Genomic DNA, 24,089 nt, shown 5'->3' on the forward strand with positions numbered 1-24,089 from the left:
CATAGATGACTGATTGATAACAAAGGCAATTTTGTCCAGGTTTAACCAGGGTAAGAAAGATTATTTCAATAAGGAAAAGAATCAACAAGCTCTTGAAAGAAGCTGTATTCTAAGTATCAAGGGATGTTCTCCACCCACTGAGTGTTTATGTTCAAAAAGAGGTAACTTTGAAATGGACATACAGCAAGACTCCACAGATCCCAACTATTATTGGATATATTTCAAGAAAACAAAAATGAATACAATTAATACTAAAATAATTGAATGCATTTTTCTTCTTACCACACACACAAAAAAATGACCTCAGTTAAAATAAATTCCTAGAGATTAGTGACCAACTGAGGTTAATGGCCTGAAACTATATTTTAGGCAATTAACTCCACCCAGCCATTCATTAATCCCCAGGAAATACCCAGGTCTACAATTGTTACTGCTTAATTATAACCCAAATGGAACCATGAGAGATAAGAGCAGCAATGTGATTGGATAATGTACAAAAATTAAGTTCTCCATTAATACCTTGTACATATCAATTAAAATTGCATCACCCTTAAAAAATCCATATACCTATATGTCTTTTCCGTTTTCAGTTTATAATAGCAATAATGACTTTGATGCTGGGCATTTTCTGGGAATTAATGGCCAGTGGATGTTAATGGTCCTTGGCTGTACCTTGAGCTATCCACTCCTCCTTGTTAGTCATTAATCCCTATGAAATGCCCAGCTATTGCTTAATTAACTTTACAATGCAGTTAATGCAGATATGACATGATAGAAAGATTTTTATTTTTAAGCTTCCAAAAAACAAAACTTTCAGCTCAGAAAAGCCTTGCAAAAATCCAGTTTCAGACTTTTTTTTTTTGAAACATACATGAAAAATAAAGAATTGGGAGGTGATGTCAGCAAGATGGAGGGCTAGGAAATCCCAATACTCATCTCCCCAAGAAAAACCCCAAAAGCAATAAATAAACAACTACAAACTAGAGAAAACAGCTCAGGGAAAGCTCTGGACTACAACAAAACAGAAGCAAAAACACCCCTTTGTAGCTCTAAAACCAAGGACAGTATCATAGAAAAGCACAGGAAGCCTATTACTTGTGTCACCCCATTCTCCAGTCCAGAGAAGCTTGGAGCCAGGAAGGATAGCCTCAGAGGAATTTCACCTCATGGGGAAAGGAGAGCAGGAGAACCCCAGCAAGACTCACAACTGTGGACTTTTGCAGCCTTTGCTACAGGGGTCTCCCACAGTCTTCACCAATGCTGATGCCACTGACAGAGCTGCCTAGAGTCCACCCACAGCAACTACTCTTTGTGGCTGGAGCTGTTGCTGGGGTGGGACCTGCCCTCAGGAGTCCAAGTCCCTGCTGTGTCCTGCTATCTGGGATCTGAACACCACAGCACCTTACCACATACAGGAAGGGGACCTGAGCTGCCACTGATCTATGCCTCACCCCCATCTCAGATCAGGGCTCTGACCTGTCATGGCCGGGAAGTCCTGCCACTGCTCTAAGCCCAGCTCTACTGTGGACAATTATATGCCAACAAACTGGATAACCTAGAAGAAATGGATACATTCCTAGAAACACACAACCTATCAAGACTGAATCATGAAGTAATAGACAATCTGAACTGAATAATAATGAGTAAGGAGATTGAATTAGGAATCAAAACTCTCTCACCACCAAAAGGTCCAGGACTAGATGGTTTTACTGGTGAATTCCACCAAATATTTAAAGAAGAATGAATGCCAATACTTCTCAAACTCTTCCAAAAAACTAAACAGAAACTCATTTTAGGAGGACAACATTACCCTGATACCAAAGCCAGATAAGGACACCATTAGAAAATTGTAGACCAATATCTCTGATGAATATTGATAAAAAAATTCTCAACCAAACATTAGCAAACTGAATTCAACACCATATTAAAAGACTCATTCACCATGATCAAATGGGACTTACCCCTGGGATGCAAGGATCATTCTACATATGCAAATCAATAAATTTGATATACCATATTAATAGAATTAAAGATAAAAATCATTGGATTATCTCAATAGATGCAGAAAAAGCACTTTACAAAACACAATATCTTTTCATAATAAAAAAAGTCTAAACCTGGATATAAAAGAAAAATGCTTCAATATAATAAACGGCATATATGAAAGATCCACAGCTAATATTGCAGTCAACAGTGAAAGGTGGAAAGCTTTTCCTCTAAGATCAGGACAAGACAAGGGTGCCTACTCTGACAACCCTCACTCAACATAGTACTGGAAGCCCTAGCTAGAGAGAGAAATCAGGCAAAATAAAGAGATAAAAGGCATCCAAATTGGAATGAAAAAAAGTAAAATTGTCATTATTTACAGACGATATATCATATCTAGAAAACCCTAAAGACTCCACAAAAGAACTGTTAGAACTAATAAATAAAAAATACAGTAAAGTTGTAAGATATAAAATCAACATACAAAAACCATTTGTGTTTTTATACACTAGTAACAAACTATCTGAAAGAGAAATTAAGAAAGCAATCCCATTTACAATAGCATCTAAAAAAATTCTTAGGAATAAATTTAACCAAGAAGATTTAAGACCTGTACACTGAAAACTGTAAGACATTGATGAGAGATTGAAGAAAACACAAACAAATAGAAACATATGCTATGTTCTTGGATTGGAAGAATTAATACTCTGAAAATGTCCATACTACCTAAAGCGATCTACAGATTCAGTGCAATCCCAATCAAAATTCCAATTGCATTTTTCACAAAATTGTTTTAAAAACTATCTTAAAATTTGTATGGAACCACAAAAGGCCCCAGATAGCAAAAGCAATCTTGAGAAATAAGAACAAAGCTGAAGGCATCATGCTACCTAAATTCAAACTATGTTACAAAGCTATAGTAATCAAAGCAGTATGTGCTGACAGAAAAACAGGCACATAGACCAGTGAAACAGAATAGAGGGCCCAGACATAATCCCCTGCATATATGGTCAATTAATTTTTAACAAGGGTGCCAAGTACACACATTGGGGAAAGGACAGCCTCTTCAATGAATGGTGCTGGGAAAACTGAATATCCACATGCAAAAGAATGAAACTGCACCCCTATCTTACACCACTCACAAAAATTAACTCAAAATGGATTAAGGACTTAAATATAAAATTTGAAATCATAAAAAAACATAGGGAAAAAATTGAACATAGGACCAAAAACTTGGTCTTGGCAATGATTTCTTAGATAAGACACCAAAAGCACAAGCAGCAAAAGCTAAAATAAGTAAATCAGACTACTTAAAGAGCTTCTGCACAGAAAAGGAAACAATCAATAAATTAAAAAGACAACCCACAGAATGGGAGAAAACATTCACAAACCACAAATCTAATAAGTATATCTGAAGTATTTCTGAAACATATAAATAACTCATACAACTCAAAAGCAAAAAAGCAAATAATCCAATTGAAAAATGAGCAAAGTGCCTAAATAGACATTTTTCCAAAGAAGACATAAAAATGCCAACAGGTATATGAAAAGGTGCTCAATATCACTGATCATTAGGGAAATGCAAATCTAAACAATTAGGGGCTTCCCTGGTGGCGCAGAGGTTGAGAATCCGCCTGCCAATGCAGGGGATACAGGTTGGGGCCTTGGTGCGGGAAGATCTCACATGCTGCGGAGCAACTAAGCCCGTGCGCCACAACTACTGAAGCCCACGTGCCTAGAGCCCGTGCTCTGCAACAAGAGAAGCCACCGCAATGAGAAGCCCGCGCACCACAACGAGAAGTAGCCCCCACTCGCCGCAACTAAAGAAAGCCCGCGTGCAGCAACGAAGACCCAACGCAGCCAAAAATTAATTAATTAATTAAAATTTATTTAAAAAAAAAAACACAATGAGATCTCACCTCATACCTGTTAGGATGGCTGTCATCAAAAAGACAAGAGATGACAAATGTTGGTGATGCCATGAAAAAAGGGAAACTTTATAAATTGTTTGTGGAAATGTAAAATGATACGGCCATTAAGGAAAACAGTAAGGCAGTTCCTCAAAAAATTTAAAAACTGAACTAACATATGATCAAGCAAGGCCACTCCTGAGTATACATCCAAAGGAATTGAAATCAGTATCTCAAAGAGATAACCTGCAAGCCCATGTCCATTGCAGCATTTTTTTACAATAGCCAAGATAAGGAAACAGCCCAAATATCCTGCAGTGGATGGATAGGGAAAATTTACACACACAGATATACACACAATGGAAATTTATTCACCCATTAAAAAAAGTAGAAAATCTTGCCATTCCCAACAACATGGATAAATCTGGAGGGCATTATGCTAAGTGAAATTAGCCAGAAAAAGACAAATACTGTATGGTATCACTTATATGTGGCATCAGAATGGGAAAAAAATCTGATTTCATAGAGACTGAGAACAGAATGGTGGTTGCCAGGGGTTTGGGAGCTTGGGAATGAGGTGCTATAAGTCAAAGGGTACAAATTTTCAGATGTAAGAAAAGTAAGTTCTGAGGATCTAATGTTCAGCATGTTGACTATAATTAGTATGGTATGCTATACTCGAAATTTACTGAGAATAGATCTTAAGCATTCTCACCACACACACGTTATCTATGTTACCTATGTGGGGTATGGATGTGTTAATTAACTTGATTTTCGTAATCACTGTACAATGTATATGTATATCAAATAATCGCATTGTACACTTTAAATATATATAATTATATTTGTCGATTATTCCTCAATAAAATTAAAAATAGTTAAGAAAGGCAAATTTCTTTCTAGTCATGGGACTAGAAAAAAAGGTACAGTTTAATAAAGCTAATTTGTAGTAAAAGATGATGCTAATGTTAAAAAGTGAAATTATGACGCTAAAATATTATACCTACTTTCCCTTTTCAAAATTTTAATAGAAAAAACCTGCTAAAATGCAGTTATTTCATTTGAAGCTTTCATAGATTATAAAAATATGATTTTTTCAGTTTTGTACATGTATGGAAGAGAATGCTTAGAATTAGGGCTTTTAAAAGTTTTGATCTGGAAAGAATCTAGACATCACTTAGCCCAATGCCTCTTTTACAGATGAGGAAATGAGAAATTCCTAGAGAAGCAAAGTAACTAGCTTGAGTCATGTGCTCGCTGCAGAACAAAAGGGAAGAAGTCTTCTGCCTCCTCTCTCCCAGCTTACAGCCCTTTCACCTCCTGTGACACTTTGGATGCATGGGTTGCACCCCTACCTATTTGGGGCTTATTACAATAGCTATACTTCTTCTAAACTTGCCAAATGAGCAGCCAGGTTTCTTGAACCTAGGGGGTAATAAACTGTAATCAAATTTTGCTCTTTTGGAGAGATTATTTTAAGCAAGGTTAAAAAAGATTTGGTTTTAAAAATTATTATATTTCAGTTTACATAGAATTTCAATAGTCTAGCAAGCTTTTTAAAGTTTTTCTTTTCTGTTTTCCTGTAGTAAAGACATTTTAGGAGAACCCAAGTAGTAAATGTGTTCAAGTTATTAAGTAATCACAATATGTGTTTTACTGTTAACATTATTCAAGCAGAATATATATTTAAAGCATTCAAAATTGATCCAAACTGTAATAAAATCCTACCAGTGATTAATAAAATTATTGTTATTTTTTCTCCTTGCAAATCTTAGTTTTGTTTTTGTTTTAATGTTGAAGGTTAAATGTTGAAATTAATGAAATTAAAAATTAATTAAAATTAACTTTAGATTAATTTTTAAAAGATAATTAAGAATGGAAAGGACTGTGGGAAATAATGTATTTCAGACGGCACTTCAGAATAACCTCAACTACCTTCAAGGAAGGAGATCTAACCCATGGTAAATGATTATCCTAATTCCCTCAGTTACTTATTCTGATGCTTATTTAACATTATTATGTTGGTCAAGCCTATTTTTTCCACATTAAAACCTTACTGAAATAAGACAAGGAACACTGTTGTTTTTATGTGAGAACTGTTAAGAAAATCCCCATCCCCTCACCCATGTGCCTTTTTCTCTGTGTGGCATGAATCAGGGTTTGCAAACAGATTCCGTGAGTGGTAACCACTTATTTGTGTCAGAGTAGTTTAAACTTGATAAGTTTTAGCACCCATTCTTCCGCAAGGGAAAAAAAGAAATTGCCTTAAATTGTAAACCTACTATTCTATTAGCCTATTACGGGGGCATTTTTCAACCCTACTAGCAGCTGATAAAAGGCACATGGTATCCGTCTCAAACCATCTGGTCTACTAGATGTTGTTGACCAGTGCATCTGTTTTCATGCTGCATATAGTTAAACTTTTTAAGTTAATAAACACTTATGGTAGAAATCTACCTGACTAATCACATGCTATGGCTCACCTGACAGCACGTGAGAGAGCCCCACTGATGCCTAAAATTAGCCCTGGTACATAATTATAGCCTTCAGGAAAGATCAGCTCTATAATATATTATCCTTCCTACAAAATCAAGATCCCTTAAATTATTTAGATGAGTGTCCCACATGTACATAACTGGAAAGTTTGGATTGTGTTTTTACCTGTTAAGCATATGGTCTGCAAATGTAACAATGTAATATGTATTACTATTTATTGTGTTTATTAATTTACACAGATTCTTTCCTTATTTTGCTGATTTCCCTCACAAAAATAACAACCAGAGATTTAAGTTATGAATCTAAAATTATATGACTTAAAATTACACATTAAAAAGTGAATGTAGTTAAAAAAAAGGTTAATGTTTCTATGAATACAGGTGTCTTGGAGCATAAGATACCAATGCCTATGATAGGGAAATGGAGAATGTTAAATACTTATGCACAAAATTGATGAACATGTTATTTCACTTTAAACATTTTAGGTTGGGTGAAAATTTTTTGAACAGAGAACCAGAAATAGAGGATAAGTCTGAAAATGGGAAATAATGAATATACTTGGTTGCCAGTGCACCTGATCAAAAAATAGGTACGTCACGTATATTATGCTCCACATGTATGCACCTATGTGTGTGTGCGCACGCACACACACATACACAAACTCAATCAATTTAAGAGTCATTCTTGAATTTTGAATGGATCATACCACTACTTGCAAATATTATCTTTGCTAATTGGTAAGAGTATCAGAAATCCAGACCCTGATAAAAACTCACTGGCCTATATATTGAACAGAGGTACCTGTCAACCCAAAACTTTTATGAACTATAGTTCACAATAATTATTTTTCAAGTCTTCCCAACATACATACTATAATGGGAGACTATTAGCTAAAATGTTGTCCTAATGTAACCTTGATAATACATTCTTTTTAAATACAGGTAAATAAGTATTTTATACTTTAAGAAACAGGTTTCATTTCCTCAATCTTTACCCAATTTACGTATCTCACCAAGTGCTCAGCATCTCCATGCTGACTTTATAGTTAATTAAAAAAAAAATATGGTTTAAACAATCTACTAAAACAGTTCTCCTAATTTGCTTAAATTCTATACTTTGCATTTTCACTTTTTTTCAGATCACAGGTAATATTCTCTTTTGCTTTTAAAATTAACTCTATTAGGGACATCTGTTTGAATACCGCCTTTTATTTATTTATTTATTTTTTATACATGCACTCTTTTTTTAAATTAATTAATTAATTTGGCTGTGCTGAGTTGCGGCATGCAACTTTTTTTAGTTGCAGCATGCAGGATCTAGTTCCCTGACCAGGGATCAAACCCAGGCCCCCTGTGTCAGGAGCACAGAGTCTTAACCACTGGACCACCAGGGAAGTACCCGGCCTTTTACTTTAAATATTGGTTTTCTTCTTTTTTTTTTTTTTTTTTTAAATAAAATGAGACTAAGTCTAAATGGAGAATTCGTAGATTCCAACTCAAATTTTTTCATCCATTCATTAACTTAAATCAGCCCTTTTCAGTAATTTGGTATTACCTAACTGGTCCTTCCTCTCCTATCAGTTATGCAGTACCAAATTACCGAAGACTTTGAAGCAGAAAAGTGTATATATTCTTTACTTGAGGTAATAGTCAATGAAATATTTTTAAGTAAAGGAATTGTGTAAAAACCCAATGTTTGCTATTCAAAGGGTTATTTAGAGAAATGAGAATATTTTCTCAGCAAAGCCTACTGCAGTTCTTTAGTTGTGAGTCTATGAAACCCTGGATAGAATGATAGCCCAAATGGAGATAAAGATACTAGCCTAAGAAATTTTTCAAAGGATGATGGACAAAGAAAGGAAGATGGTAGCACAGAATCAATAACTATAACCGTTCTTGTCTGAAGGAATGTTAAAATAGTAGTTTCTTTGGCAGAGATGAGAACACAAAATCTTGAGAACAAACCTTGTTTGGGGAGAAAATAAGATTGGTTTAGATTTATTGAAGTTAACATGATGGGAAACACTTAACTAAAAATATTCAGAGGATAGCTGGAGATGTAGAAAAGAAGCTTGAGTAAAAAATCTGAAGATTTTTATAGACAAGACCAGAAAATCAGGAATTTATTCATGTGGTCTTTCTGCCTCAAGTCTCAGCCATACTTCAGGGAGCAAAGATCACTCTATAAATGACTTCTCTTAATGAGATAATACCATATCAAAACACGGTATGTTAAACATAAAATGTTGAACACTGATTTTATGTTAAACATAAATGTTGAACACTGATTGCTAACAAATAATACCTTTCCTCTGAATTTATTTTTCCTTACAGAAAAATAATGTCTAGTTCACAAACAGCCAGTTTAACATTTTAAACTCACTTTTTAGTGATCAAATGAGTAAAAGAATATGGACTGCCTCAGGTAAATTATCTACCATTTCATCGAAAGTTTCTTTGCATGGCTTTTATTTATTTTATGGGTTTGCATAATAAGGATTCACACACACAGTTTAGTTCTCCTTCCTCTGGGCCGGTTACCTAGCTGTCCTAATCACCCAGTAATTAAAATAAAAACCACTCCAGGTAATTGGCAGTCTTCTCTAATTGAAAACTGGGTAGATAATCATTGGCCCAAGGAAATGCCCCACTCCCATACTGTAATATGAACCACCATCTGTCTATTAAATTAGTCATTATAAAATATTAACATATAAATGACTACTATAGGGGTATTATAAAAGTGGTCCTAGAATTTAATTAATTATTTTTTTCATTTTGTTGACTCACCAGTTTCTTTCTAGGGAACAATAAGAAAACATATTCTCAGGCTGATTAGGGAGGAGCAATAACTTTTGTCACGCAACACAGACATGTTTAGAAGGCTTATAATGTCTACCTTTGCTATACAAAGTATCTGCTCTCCAGCGAATAACAAACATTGAACCAAGAAGCTAGAAAAAATTACAAAAAATGTTCAATCTATCTATAGAGCTGAGATCTCCCTAATTCTTCATGTAATGCTATGCGTTTACTTTCAGGGGAAGTAGAAGGTAAAAGAGGAAAAGAAAGTAAGTTTAAGAAAGCAAACTGGAATCTTAGAAACTGTCCAGTAGGCTAGAAAATCCTGGGAATATACCTGATATATCCTGAAGAAATACTCTTTGTCCTTCCTTAAAGGTTAATTCTATTTGAATGAGAAAAGAGGGAGGAAATTCATAAATATCAACAGACCCTGAAAATAACATTGATAGACATTATGAAGAGGGTAACCTGATTTTCTGCACTGTGTAGACAGTGTGCTACCACACTGTCTTTGTAGACACACTTTTACATAGCACATAATACCAGCAGCAGTATCTTCAATTACAGAGGACAGAGATATACAGTCACACATTTAATGACACAAAGTAGACAAAAGGAGCATGAATAGATTCTCCTTTGCCAAAGTCAATTCTAGCACTAAAAAACCCTTCCTCCCAAATCCTCTATGTTGACTCATCTTGACATCTTGGGGATGTGTGATTTGTCTATTTGCTGGCATGAAGTAAGCCTTGTGACATGTATAACTGAATTTGAATGTGGACTGATGATGCTCTCTAGACAAGGTCAAACCCCAATCCACGTAAATACTCATCAACTGATTAGGCAGAAATTACTTAAGACACTTGATAAGTCAAACTAGCTCAGTAGCTATCTAACAAATTCAGGGAACAACAGAATTGCAATGAAAGTGAAAAAAAATTCCCAATCACATACTTCTTTGACAATCACAGAAAATAAGGTATTTTCAGGATTTTGGATTTAGTATACAAGTACTTATAACAAGGGTAAGACTTTACTCTGGAAACCATACCTGTCTTGAAATATTTACTCTGGTCTAAAGCTGAAAAAATCACTCTCCTCAAACCCTATCATTCACTGCCCAGTACAAAGAAAAGATCAAGTTCAGTCCTGTTTTTTCTTCACAGAAGACTTAGTGATGACAAGATGTCATTATGTTTCAATGCTAAGAGAAACTCAAGAAATCATTTTATGAATCAAGATGAAGAAAGCTTTTAAAATATAAAACTATAAATGAATGATCTAGAACTATATGCAGCCAAGGATCTGGGGTCTCTGAAAACTGAACAGAAATATGAATTTTATTAATTTTTTAAAAGCACAGTTTTATACTTTCATGTTTAGTTTTAATATGATTTTTTTCTCCTCTAGATTCTTTTATGTAGAAGGAAAAGTAGCAGGTAAATCATGTTCTTTCTGTTAAAGAAGAGCTGTACTTTTTCTAAAAGTGGATTCTCATGGATTATTTATACAGTAAGTCCCATGACATTAAAGTATGCAGCACATTTTTCTTCTTTATGAATATATAACTGTAATTATATTAGATTTTAAATGATTTGAATAACCAAGATACAAAAATATTAAAATTACAAGAGAGATATGTTATCATAGGATAGACATTAGAGAAATGATAGTCTCTTTAGATAGACAGACAGATAGATATATAGACAGATATGAATGTAGATATAGATACACGTATACATACACACTTCCTATAGACTTGTATGTTTGTGTTGTGTAGGTTGAAACCTAACCCCCAGTGTGATGATAGGTCCTTTGATAAGTGATGATTAGGTCATGAGGGTGAATTCTTCATGAATGGGATTAATCCCTTATAAAAGAGACCCCAGAGAGCTCCCTCACCTCTTCTGCCATGTGAAGACATAAGGAGAAGATGGCCATCTATGAACCAGTAAGTGGGCTCTCAGCAGACACAGTATCTGCTGGCACCTTGATCTTGGACTTTCCAGCCTCTAGAATTAAGAGAAATAAAGTTTGTTGTTTAAGCCACCCAGTCTTTGATATTCTGTTATAGCAGCCCAAATGGACTAAGACTATATATAATTTTACTCTTCTAATTACCCTAAAGGTTTTTAATTTCCTTCCTTATCAAATTCAACCAAGAAGCAAATTTATTCAGTTAAAACCCTTCAAAGTTAGTATCTACTGCCTGAAAACCAAGTAAATGTTGAGTTTGTGTCCTATCTGCCCCCAAATTTAGTTGTGCTGCATAAATATTTATGTATTCATTTGCTTTGGACAGCTGCTAAAATGCACAATTTTCTTGGACTGCTATGGCTTATACATAAAATAATTCCATTTTAAAAATTACTTTGGTATTGAACTAAGCTAATGTTCAATGAAATCATATTTATTATAGACCATCATAGAATATATAATATAACTTAACAATAAAAATTAAAACTATCATTTTCAAGTGTTTCTAATGTTCCTTGCATCGTGCTAAGCACTTTATACACATTATATCATTTAATCTTTAACAATCCTGTGCAGTAGGTGTTATTTTCCTATTCTATGATTCAGTCTACTCTGGCAAATAGAAGATTAATAATTTTCCCAGGGTTACACAGCTTATAACTGGCTGAGCTACATTTTATCTTAAGGCTGACTGACCTCGAATTTAAATCTCTCTCCACCATAACAGAGAATCTCCCCAATTAAGGTTCCTAGAGCAGAGGCAGCTGGCTGTTTACCAAAGCCACTTCTAAGCACACAGCTTGAACATATTTCCCTTGGAGTTGGGTATGTCAATGAATTAAATCCTAGCCAAGAGAATACGGGCAAAAAGAGTGTATGCCACTCTCAGGTTTGGCTCATAGAAACTTTCCACATGCAACCTTCCATTCTATTTTCCCCCATCTGGCTGAAGACATCAACCAGGCCACCCTGACAACCATATGAAGATGGTAGGACCCTACACAGAAGTACAACCAGAAACATCTTCATTGAATTGTTATGCAAAGGGAAATAAACCCTACTGAGTTAAGCCACTATTACATAAGGGTTTTATGTTCCATCAGCCGGTATTACCCTAACTAATACAAGTTACGTCATCTTGTATTACCGAATCAGAATATGATTTTGACTCAAGGTTTTAATAAAAACCATTCAATTAAACATATTAAACATTAAAATTTATTTCCTGACAGTCTAAACGTTGTCCTGATAACATCCAGTCAGAGTATGACCTCTTCCCCTACTGCAAAACACAGATGTTAAGTAAAAATGGTAACTTGAAGACAAAGTCCAAATGAACTGCAGTTTTATCCCTTCAAAAGCAAATAGCATCCAAATGCAGTTTTGAAATGATGTCTAGATACTTTTTTAGCAAACTTCAGGTGTCAGGGATAATAAATGAATCATTTATTTGATGCACATAATACTTTAAAGAAATCAGTGTAAGCCCCCAAAGGAAAAAAGCAACAGCGTACTCAGAAGCATTTCATCATTTGAAGTTGATATAACAATGCTGACAAGTACAAAAGATAACTACTTTGTTCTGTCATGCCGTATCATGTTGTAGAAAACACAAAGCATTATGTGACCTTTAGAGAAACAGCCAAAAAGTAGCTTGCTTTGTGATGCCTAACGCGGGTATTTTTGAATTTTTGAAGGTCTTGATTTTTGCCAATCGTGGACAAAGTTATGTCCTGGGGGATCTCAGGCATGAAGAGAAAAGAATGCTGATGCATGAAGCAAGTGTAAGGGGAAAGACTGAGAGGAAAATTTACTGCTTCTGGAAAACAAAACTAGTTGTTAAGTATCTATGTGTATGTAGGCTCCTTGAAATGTCCCAGCTAATAAATATTAGTTCCAAAATTGGCCTATATATATGTATATTGGCCATGGTTGGCATTGGACCATATAGAGATATTCTCCTAATCCATTTTTTTTTTACACTCCTTTTTCAAGTATTCACTACTTTTCATGCTCCTCTCTGACTGTGACACTACTACTACACAGCCCCAAATTCTAGTCCCATCAAACTTCCATACAGTACAGGGTCCTTGGAGATTGGAAAATGGTACATATAACTGATAGATGGTTATTGAGTCTTATTTTTAGATAAGCATCACTACCTCCAAAAATCAAAGCTATATTTTACTAGGCACTTCTTCTAGGGTTAACTTCTTACCTCAAAGGAATAACTAATAGAGACAATTTCAGCCCTCTAGGTTAGTATTCCTTAAAGTAAATTTACAGATAATATGCATTGGAATTACCTGAAGATGTATAGCTTAATCTCCAAAGTAAGCATTAAAAATAATACAGAAAAGTACACTGAAAAAGCCTATAGAGGAGATAGAATAATAATAATAATGTGATACAAGTAACGAAGTCCTTTGTTTCTGACCCAAGAGTCTCATTTCTTCTGATACCATCTATGACACAGTAGCAGGCTACTTATTAGCATGTAAGCAGGGTAAAATCAAATCCTAGACCAAACACATATTATTAAATAGAAATCAAGTTTGGTTAACTTTAATGTCATCAAACCGACCAGTTAATGTATAAGGACAAACTATTAAACATAATTTACTTATGGAGTTATGGACTGTGTCATAATTTGGTAGTCACATTTTATGGGTCATTTATTCTAAAGAAAAATTTTTTAAATTTCTTATATCTTTGTCAAATTCAAAGCTCTCTAAAAAGGAGCTAATTTCACAATATATATGTGTATCTAGTCATCATGTTGTACACCTTAAAATTATATAACATTATATGTCAATTGTATCTCAATAAAGGTGGGAAAAATAAAAAGTAGCTAAATGCTTATATCAAAGGCATAAGGTTCTTCATATACTTAATCAAAGAATCATATCATTAACATAGACAGCTGGAATGCTACTAGAGAACCCAAGGCCACCATAAATTTAATGTTCTAAATAATAGGTGGAGTCTAGGAGTATCTATTGATAAATATACATTTTCAGAATATATATATATGGTTATCACAGTGGGTAATGACCCTAATTTCAGAATTCTTGAACACTTTCTTTGGTAGACTTTCTAAAATGGCTCTTAAAATTCACAATGGAAATTATGCAGTCTTCCCTTTATTGAGCTTTAAAAAAATGAGTATATTTCTGAAACAGTATTGCTTTCATTGAATCTCCAAGTTTCTTCTTTTTTGTCATCTGCCAATTCCAACAATCAACTGCTTCTTCACTTTCAAGTCTGCCAAAAACCTCTGAAAAAACTTTTGTCTTTGAATTAATGTGACAATTATTTATTTTCTAATATCCTTAGGCCTTGCATCATTTCTTGTTATTCCTTTTCATATACGCTGAAATTCTAGTTCCTTCTTCCTAAAGTTTCTCTTTCCAGAATATTTCCCTAAAAGTAGAAGCTGGAAGGAGCCTACATAAAACTCTCCTCATAGTATTTTGCCAATCTCTTTGGAAATGATGATAAATAAGTAATTATCTAAAAGCCCCATTCTCCAAGCATAATGAGTCCAAAGCAAATGACTGCAAAATTTTTAAAATCTCAGAGTGAAAATATTTAGAAATAAGTGAAATTAGGAAGTTTACCATTTCATACTGTGTTGTTACAATTACTTTTTTATTGTGACATATAATTTGCCATGTGCTTTTCATAAGTTGCTTTCTTACATAAATAATACTAAGGTCTTTACTAATAGTAATGGGGTCAAATTCTGTTGAGGTTATTATTGGTCAACATTCAAATATCTTCCTCAGTCTGGCATCATAAGAGACTAATAATCTTAACATGTTTCTTAAATTTGTTTTATAAAAATAATTGCATAGTGTTCAGTGATCCATTATCATGAATCAACACGATTAGAATTACTTGTAAATAATTTACTTCAAATAAGCTTATGTTCCATATTCCTAATATGGAGTATCACAATGGGAAGAACTATGTGTAGCTTTAAAGTCAGACAAATATGAATTTAAATACTGCATCCACTATTGACTAATTATGTAAGTTTAGGTAAATTACTGTCCTCTAAACATCCTCATTTATTCATTGGCAGCATGTGGATAAAAAATCCTACTATGCAGGATGTTTTTCAGATTCTTAAGAAATATTTTATGCAAAGCATCTATCACACAGCCTGGTATATAGTATATGTTCCAAAAATAGTGAAAAATTGTTGTTACTGATACTACAAATTGATTATTAGGTGAGGTAGAAGTTGTTGATATATGCATATGACTTTCATTTTCAATAGAGATCATCTGTTCCTAATTAAGCAGTTTACTAAATTTGGGATCTTTAGACTACTTTCAATGCTTAATTAACAACTAGTTAATAATGAAATATCCCAAGAATTTGTTACCAAATATCATCATGTAGCATGTGGTTAAAAAAACATTTAAAATGTTAACATTATTATATGTGGAATCTAAAAAAAGGGGTACAAATGAACTTATCTACAAAACAGAAATAGAGTTACAGATATAGAAAACAAACTTATGGTTACCAGGGGGTAAGGGGAGGGAGGGATAAATTGGGAGGTTGAGAGTGACATATACACACTACTACATATAAAATAGATAACTAATAAGGACCTACTGTATACCACAGGGAACTCTACTCAGTACTCTGTAATGGCCTATATGGGAAAGGAATCTAAAAAAGACTGAATATACGTATATGTATAACTGATTCACTTTGCTGTACACCTGAAACTAACACAACATTGTAAGTCAACTATATGTCAATAAAAATTTTTTAAAAAGCAACATTAAATAATCTTTTAACATTTCTATAATGAGAAACATTTAAAATCTGATGAGACATGCCATAACTATCTCAGTTCACTTTACTCTCAATGTATTTATTTACATATACAGTTACTTACATAACAACTACTAGACATGACACAAAAGTATAATCATTTAGCTATAGGTAAGATGATTTTATAACTTCTACCAACTAATAGATTAATTCAATAATAAATTTGGTTAATTTCCAATATGACTATTGTGTAATATAAATAAAACTGAAGTGTACAGAAGTCAACATGTTTATATAAACTACAGAAGTAATAAACTGGTTTGGCAAGGTACAGAAGAAAGGAGAAGTCTTTAAAGGTAGGTCATTTTGCAGATTAAGATCTTAGTGACCTGTCACCTCACATCTCAATGGTTCTAAGTTGTAAACAGGATTTGGGTAAAGGGTTTTTTCATAATCAATGGTACTATTTGTTAAGACATTTAAAAGTTACAGGAAAAACAAATTTTAATGCAACATTATAGCATGGTAGGAATGGAATGAGCTACCAGGCTATGAAATTCCTTAACTAGTAGGAGACCATATAATTACCAATAGGTAGTATAGCAGGGCAATCCATATTTTGTATATTATACTTATCTGATTGAAAAGTCTAAAATTATGTCTTTCTTCAACATTTTAAGTGGAACATTTGCTAACATGGTATAACATCTCATTCATATTCCACAAGTAAAATGTTTATCTGAAAAAATAATATCTAGAAGAAGCCAATAGTCACTAATCAGTCATTAAAATGTTCATTAATTACAGAATTGAAGTAAAATTATTTTCCAAGTATATATGGAATTACCAGAAGTATCAAGTGACTTTACTACTTTCATGATTATAGCCAATGAAATCATAACAAAATACTAAGAAGAAAATATTACTCCAAAATTGTAATGCAATAACTTATGTGTCAATAATTAGTCCAGTTTCTTGTAGTATAGCAGGGCTCAATAAATAGATATTTTTAAAAGGAAAAAAACAATCTTTCTCCAAATTACATATTTCTAACTGCCAACATATTAAAAAGTTTGACTTAATATTGATGTATAAAACCAAAGATGCCACTTCTGTTTAGCTTCCTTTTTTGTCTCTTTTCAAACCATTTTAGCCTTCTGCAAACAGCATGCCTTTTTGATAAAGGCTGATAAACATCCTATATGAGGCTTCCAAAGGCAAAACAGTGTGGGAAGTAAACTACCTCTAGCCTAAACACAGAGTTCATAAGAATCGAATAATCTTACCTAAAATTCAAGTATAATGTTCAAGGAATAATGGACAGTTAAAGATACCCAGAGGACTAAAGATCCCGCATACTGCAACTAAGAAAAAAAAAAAAAAAGATCCCACATGCTGCAACTAAGACCTGGGGCAACCAAATAAATAAATTAATTAAATTAAAAAAAAAAAGATATCCAGAGGAAGAGCCAGATAGTTTTATTATTTCTCTTGTAACTATTACAAAATTTAGGACAGATTTAAGACATAATAAAATTATGCTGTTGTCTGTACAACAGAGATTTAGAATTTATAACTGTGTTCCCTATAACTCTAAGCAACCTACATTTTAGTTTTCAGTCTCCATTGTCACAACTCTTTCAGACATGGATTCTCGAACACTAACAGATCCCTAATGTTTCCTTTAGACTTACCTATTTCTTCCTAATGGCCATACAGGGAGTCAACTTAAAGTAAGGAGGAAGACATTTGAATGAATCTGCCACCTTTATAGCTGAACAAGTAAGTCAGGGCATTTCATTTGAACATTTAGGGTTTCTATCAGTTAAAACAGTTTGGCTGTAAATGACTTAAAAAAATATGAGATTTAATTTTTTACATATAGGAGGTCCAGAGATAGAGATATTCCAGGGTTGGTTCAGGGACTTGACATTTGTCATTGAGAATCCAAGTGTTTCCTGTCTTTCACTTTGCCTTTGGACTCATTGATGACTTCACCTGGAACCACAGGATGAACTGCCACAATTCCAGGTGTCACATGCCAACATGATGACATCTAGACAAAAAAGGGAGTGTTTCCCCTGTGTATCTCTTTCCGTTGGTGAGACAGTCTTTTTCTTAAAACCTGTCAGACTTCCCTTTTCAGTGACCAGAATTCTATCCCATTTTCATAGCTGAATGGGATGGGAAATGAAATGGTGATAACTAGTTTACACTAATTATGATTTTCCTCCCAAGGACAGGGGACAACTCAACCAAATTTTACTTGAAATACCCACTAGTCGTTCCTACCCCCATGTCTTTGGAGTCAGGGGAAATTTGACTTAAATCCCCACTTCATGTCTTTCTTATGAACTCTTACCTTTATGCAACTACTTAACCTCTCTGAATACCAGCTTTCTCTCTGACAGATATAGATGTATATATAGGATATAGATAACAATACAGATATGATGTATTTTTAAAGAGGTCTGTATTGTCAGATATATAAGAATAATTTCTGTAGAAATACCCAGCACAGAGCCTGATACATGGTAGAAGCCAATGAATATCATTTTAATCTGTTTTCTTTAATCTGTAGGTCCTCCTCATTTCCCTCCTTCCTATAACCAAAGCCCAATAATGTTCCAAGGAGTATAGCCTAAATTTGATTCTCTCTCCAAAATTTTCAAGTCTAAAAAATCTTTTACTTGGTACTTTAATATTTCATTCTACATATTCCACTATGTCTTAAATATCAGGGTTACCAAATACTAGTTTATTTGAATAGCGGATCATGTACCCTGATTATCACACACACACACACACACACACACACACACATACACACACACACATACATTCTTTATTAGGTGATAAATTCTGTAAATCAAATCAGCATATAAACCCCACCAATTATTTTAAGAAAGGGAGAAATAGAACAAACAAGCAAGCCCCTAGTTGGATATAAAAGGTTCCTTGTGAAATGTGTCTCTACATTTTCAGTCTCAACCTTTGCCCACCCCTGAACATGTTTATGCTTTAATCACACTGAATTAATTGTTCACTGTACTTTCCATGGTAATTTCCAGCTTCTTTAAATCTATTATTACAGGTTCCTCTATCTGGAACATCTTCTTCACCATTCTTCATTTGACTCATTCTTGTTCATCTTCATGACTCATTTCAGGAAACATCTCCCCCCAGAAATATCTTTCCAACTTCCAGGTTGGGCTAAACATGCTTCTTTTTCATTTCAGAGCACCTTTTGCTTACCATTTATCATAAAATACTGAAGGTAGCTATTTTTGCCTCTGATTTCTTCACTAGATTCTTTGACATGTTCCTGATATAATTCCTGGGACAGAATTAACCACTCAATAAATGTGTATTGAATAAAATTAAATAAACTTGTTTTGTAGATTCAGCACTCCGAAATGGAATATTAAAGATAAAGATTCTTATATAAATCAGTGTGATAATTTTTAAAAGAGCATTAAAAATTATCACCTAAAAAGATTTTTCTATAAAAAAATACAGTAATGTTTCTCAAGTACTTACCATGAGCCAAATGTCATGCTAACTGCTTCATACACATTTTCCTACATAATCATCGAAACACCCTTGGGAAGAAGTATTTTAAGTATTTTTTTCCCATTTTAAAGATGTGGATACTTTTAAAAAAACATTTTATTGGAGTACAATTGCTTTACAATGTTGTGTTAGTTTCTGTTGTGCAATGAAGTGAATCAGCTATATGAATACCTATATCCCCTCCCTCTTGTACCTCCCTCCCACCCCCCCCCCCCCCATCCCACCCATCTAGGTCATCACAGAACACCGAGCTGAGCTTCCTGTGCTTTATAGCTCGTTCCCACTGATCTCACAGCTAGTAAGTCCCAAACCTGGAACTTGAACTCAGGTTTGTTGACCTAAAGCTCATGTTTTAGTTATTTTACTCTAGAACAGAGACCGTTCTCCATGTTACCTTATTGGTTACCCATTCTTAATTGAAAATGGTCTCAGAAAGCACCAAGACAAACTTTATAGTAAAACAAACAAAAATAATAATAATCACTGCTACAGATATAAGACAACAGAACATTTTACTCCAACTAACTTCTCCCTTTATTTAAATTCATGATTGTTCACAGTCAACAGCAACTGTGTAGATTTAATGCACTAAAACTGTTAAAACATGCTTTGCTGCACTGTGATAAAACCTCCTAAAAGAATTACTGATAACACATTTCCTTAAATAAAATGTCCAATTTTTAATATTGTCTAATGGTACTGTCCCCTCCCTCTTAAAACCGAATTTTAATGACTACATTTGCTACAAAGAAAGTTAGAAAGGTGCTCAAAAGCAATGATATCCACATTTATTAAATTTTCACTTTATTGTTTAAATACTACCCTTGTTTACATAATTTTCATCATTACTCAACTGCATTAGTTTTCATACACACCCATGAAACATTATATACCTACACCAAATCTAGTAATATGCGTTAAAAATCACTGCTGCATTTAGAAGTAACCTGAGGCACAAAAAAATAGGAAAAAAGCAACAACGTAAGTTGAGTCACCTAAATGTGTTACTGTAAATATTTCATGAATATTGGAAGATTTACAGCTTCCCGTATAACTTTCCCAGGCTGCTGCCGAAGATGGCGGAGGAGCAGGTCCTGGTGCTCGATGGCCGAGGCCATCTCCTGGATCGCCTGGCAGCCATCGTGGCCAAGCAGGTGCGTCTGGGCGGAAAGGTGGTGGTTGTGCGGCTGTGAGGGCATCAGCATTTCTGGCAATTTCTACAGAAGCAAGTTGAAGTACCTGGCCTTCCTCCGCAAGCGGATGGACACCAACCCCTCCGGCGGCCCCTACCACTCCCGAGCCCCCAGCCGCATCTTCTGGCGGACAGTGCGAGGCATGCTGCCCCACAGGACCAAGCGAGGCCAGGCGGCTCGGGACCGCCTCAAGGTGTTTGATGGGATCCCGCCGCCCTATGACAAGAAACAGCGGATGGTGGTTCCTGCCGCCCTCAAGGTTGTGCGTCTGAAGCCTGTGCGGAAGTTTGCCTACCTAGGGCGGCTGGCTCGTGAGGTTGGCTGGAAGTACCAGGCAGTAACAGCCACGCTGGAGGAGAAGAGAAAGGAGAAGGCCGAGATCCACTACCGCAAAAAGAAGCAGCTCCTGAGGCTACGGAAGCAGGACAAAAAGAACATAGAGAAGAAAACTGACAAATTCACAGAGGTCCTCAAGACCCATGGATTCCTAGTCTGAGCGCAATAAAACTGTTTATTCTTAAAAAAAAAAAAAAAAAAAAAAAATGCTTCCAGTATGGGGGACAAAAACTGTGGAAACAGTTTTTTAAACGAGTGTGTAATATTTTATTTCAAGATATATTTAGTAAACATTCATTTATTTATATACTGGAAAATATAAAATGATAAAAAAGAAATAACTGCAACTTCAGAAGTATGAAAAGTTTAGCCTGTACAAAGGAAAAGAAAATAAATGCTTTTGAATATATGTGTGACTAAGGCAAATAACTTCTCTCTCTGTGTCTTAAATTTATTTTCTGTAAAATAAAATACCTGGAAAAAATGATCATTTTAAGAATTCTACCTCCAGCCAACAATTCCAAATCTCATATATATTAGAAACACAGCAAACATTAAAATGCATTTAACATGGTAATCTGCAACCTCAGTAGAGTGTGATGAATTTACATGTGTTTGTTTATAAAATCACCCAGAGCTCCTGAGTATCTGAAGTGTTGTTGTTACTGATGTTCTTTTGTGGATGGCAAGTATATTAAATCCTACAGCGCTGACTTTCTTACTGATTGAAATAAACTAATTGTGGAGCCAGGGCCAAATATCCTTGGTCTTTGTACATCAGGCTGTCTGTTCCCACTGCTGTGCAATGTCTGTTAGGTGTTGGACAAATGAATGGCTAGGCAGAATGTACAAATAAGTACAATGGACTGAATCCCATTGAAGTATGTTTGCATGATTTCCATAAATTTCAATGTGACATAAGTCTAAGCAGAGGCTTTAATTTCAGGCCCACAATCACTGCAAATTTTTCTATATTCTCTGTGTAACATCTGTTGAAAATCTTAGAATAACTGGGAATCACAGTTAAAAACCAAAATTACCAAATCATTTAAATTTTTCATTGAGAATGAATTTAAAGGTCTTAGTTTTAGTTTGTTCTATAACATATGATTTTTTTTTCTTTATTAGGCATTTCAATGTTCACAATTAATGTTTTTTTTTTAAGAAAGAGTAGAGTACAATGTGAAGAAAATGATATTCTCAGATCTTGAATTAGAAAAGCTTAAACACATATTGCCATCCTGGTCCAAAAACTGTATTTGTTCTCAATGCATCATTATGTTCAATTAATAAATTTATTTCAGTATAATATTTTGCTAATTGATGAAAACTTAACAGAAAAATATGTAGAATTCAGGGAGATGGCAACACACTCTTTATGATGTATCCACCACACCATTATTATCAACAACTATCTGAATGTTTAGAGTACAAGGTGTTTACCTGCAGTGTGTTGAGTGGTAAATTTAACATAGTAAAAACGGTCAGTGTAAACTTCCTCTTATTAGCATGAGAGTGACTGCGATCTAAGGTTGGTTCTGTTCTTCCATTCGCTTTTTTCTTCTCTCTCCAGCCATGGAAATACAGCTCAGTTATTTCTGCATGGATGCAAGGTGAATGAGGCTGTCGTTTCTCCTTGCAGTGCTATTTATTACAGGTCACTGACATAATACAGCTATTTTTTAAATTAAAAAAAAAAAGTTATATAGCATTATCTCACCTACTCGGGTATTTGAGAGGAATGTGCAGAGTGTTATTTAGTTATACAGAAATCTGCCAACCGAGAGACATCATCTTGCTTTGAGGGGCCTCCTGCTGGCAAACTGAGCAGCCCTGTTATTATAAGAATTAAAACGCTGCACACTGTATGGAAGAAAACATAACACAATCCTATAGTGTGAAGCTGTCTGGAATTTCAACCTGTAAAAATACATTATTCCAATAAGGACAAAACTTAGAAAACTTCAAAGTGTATCACAAATTGGGATTATCTATGTAGTTTCATTGTTCTCAGCTATGAGATACATACGTTATACATATTTAATGCATAGTTATATTATGCATAATATGACAATATCAGACCTACTTTGATCATAAACCAGTCTAATGCACTAATAAATTAATTGATACGGAATTGATTTTCTAGATAAGTACATCTCAGTTTGCAGTCTGAGAGACAGTGTCTATGCCTAGAAAAATAATCTTAAAAAACAGAATTCTAATCATTGTCTCTGATCTCAACTACAGATATGATAGCAATTAGTTCTTCCTCAATAATGCCCTCACTGCAAATTACATTCAAAAATGAATGTCATTTCTCACTTACACATTACATAATTTCATCTCAGAATTTCCCAAGACCCATCTAAGAGTCCTGGGAAATAACTGAACGTTTAATAGCATCAGGGCTAATAAATATACTTCAACATTTTCATACTTGTAAAAACTACAGAGCATAACACAATGCATTAAGAGAATTGCAGTGATGCATGGAACCAATGAGAATCAAAATATTTGTGTAAAAATAAACATTTGGGGCGCTACAAGGCTCCAGTAGGTACAATTTTGATCCTTGTTGTGAAGGACAACTTTGGCAATTCATTTATACTTCATTATTTCTAAAGAGTTGAGTGAATAGAGAGCTCAAGTTGTTACATGAACTAGTTCATGGTTGAAATACTGTATAGGAATAGGAGGGAGAACTGGCAAGAAGGAATTAACTACTGTGCTGAGGTAATATCTGCTAGCCTAGCCTCTAACTCCTGCTGGAGAAACAGTGATCACGGGAGGGGGTGGGGGGGGGGAATATAAGGTCTTAGGACACGAATAGTTGCATGTCAAGCCCTAATCCTAGAGAAGATTTCTTTCACAAGTACTAAGACTATTCCAAATAGGGATCACAGTCAAAAGGGACAGCTGTTTATGACCTCCTCTGAAAATAGTTATTTGGGACTACCACTGCTGCCCTCCTTGCGTGTTCCCAAAATCATGTGCACTGATGTTCCTAATCAAGATTTCTA

General features: G+C 34.5%; 1 protein-coding gene, 1 non-coding gene and 1 pseudogene across 3 annotated transcripts in view; 1 reads left to right on the forward strand and 2 right to left on the reverse strand.

Moving 5' to 3' along the window:
• Positions 1-24,089, reverse strand: part of ERBB4 (erb-b2 receptor tyrosine kinase 4) — a 1,139,160-nt gene that overhangs the window by 1,094,651 nt on the left and 20,420 nt on the right. The window lies entirely within an intron of this gene.
• TRNAR-CCU (transfer RNA arginine (anticodon CCU)) lies at positions 7,713-7,785 on the reverse strand. The gene has a single exon. It is a non-coding gene; the product is annotated as a tRNA-Arg (tRNA).
• LOC132368672 (large ribosomal subunit protein uL13-like) lies at positions 20,617-21,229 on the forward strand (annotated as a pseudogene).

This window comes from Balaenoptera ricei, chromosome 7 (assembly GCF_028023285.1).
Source record: "Balaenoptera ricei isolate mBalRic1 chromosome 7, mBalRic1.hap2, whole genome shotgun sequence".
NCBI classification, from domain to species: domain Eukaryota; kingdom Metazoa; phylum Chordata; class Mammalia; order Artiodactyla; family Balaenopteridae; genus Balaenoptera; species Balaenoptera ricei.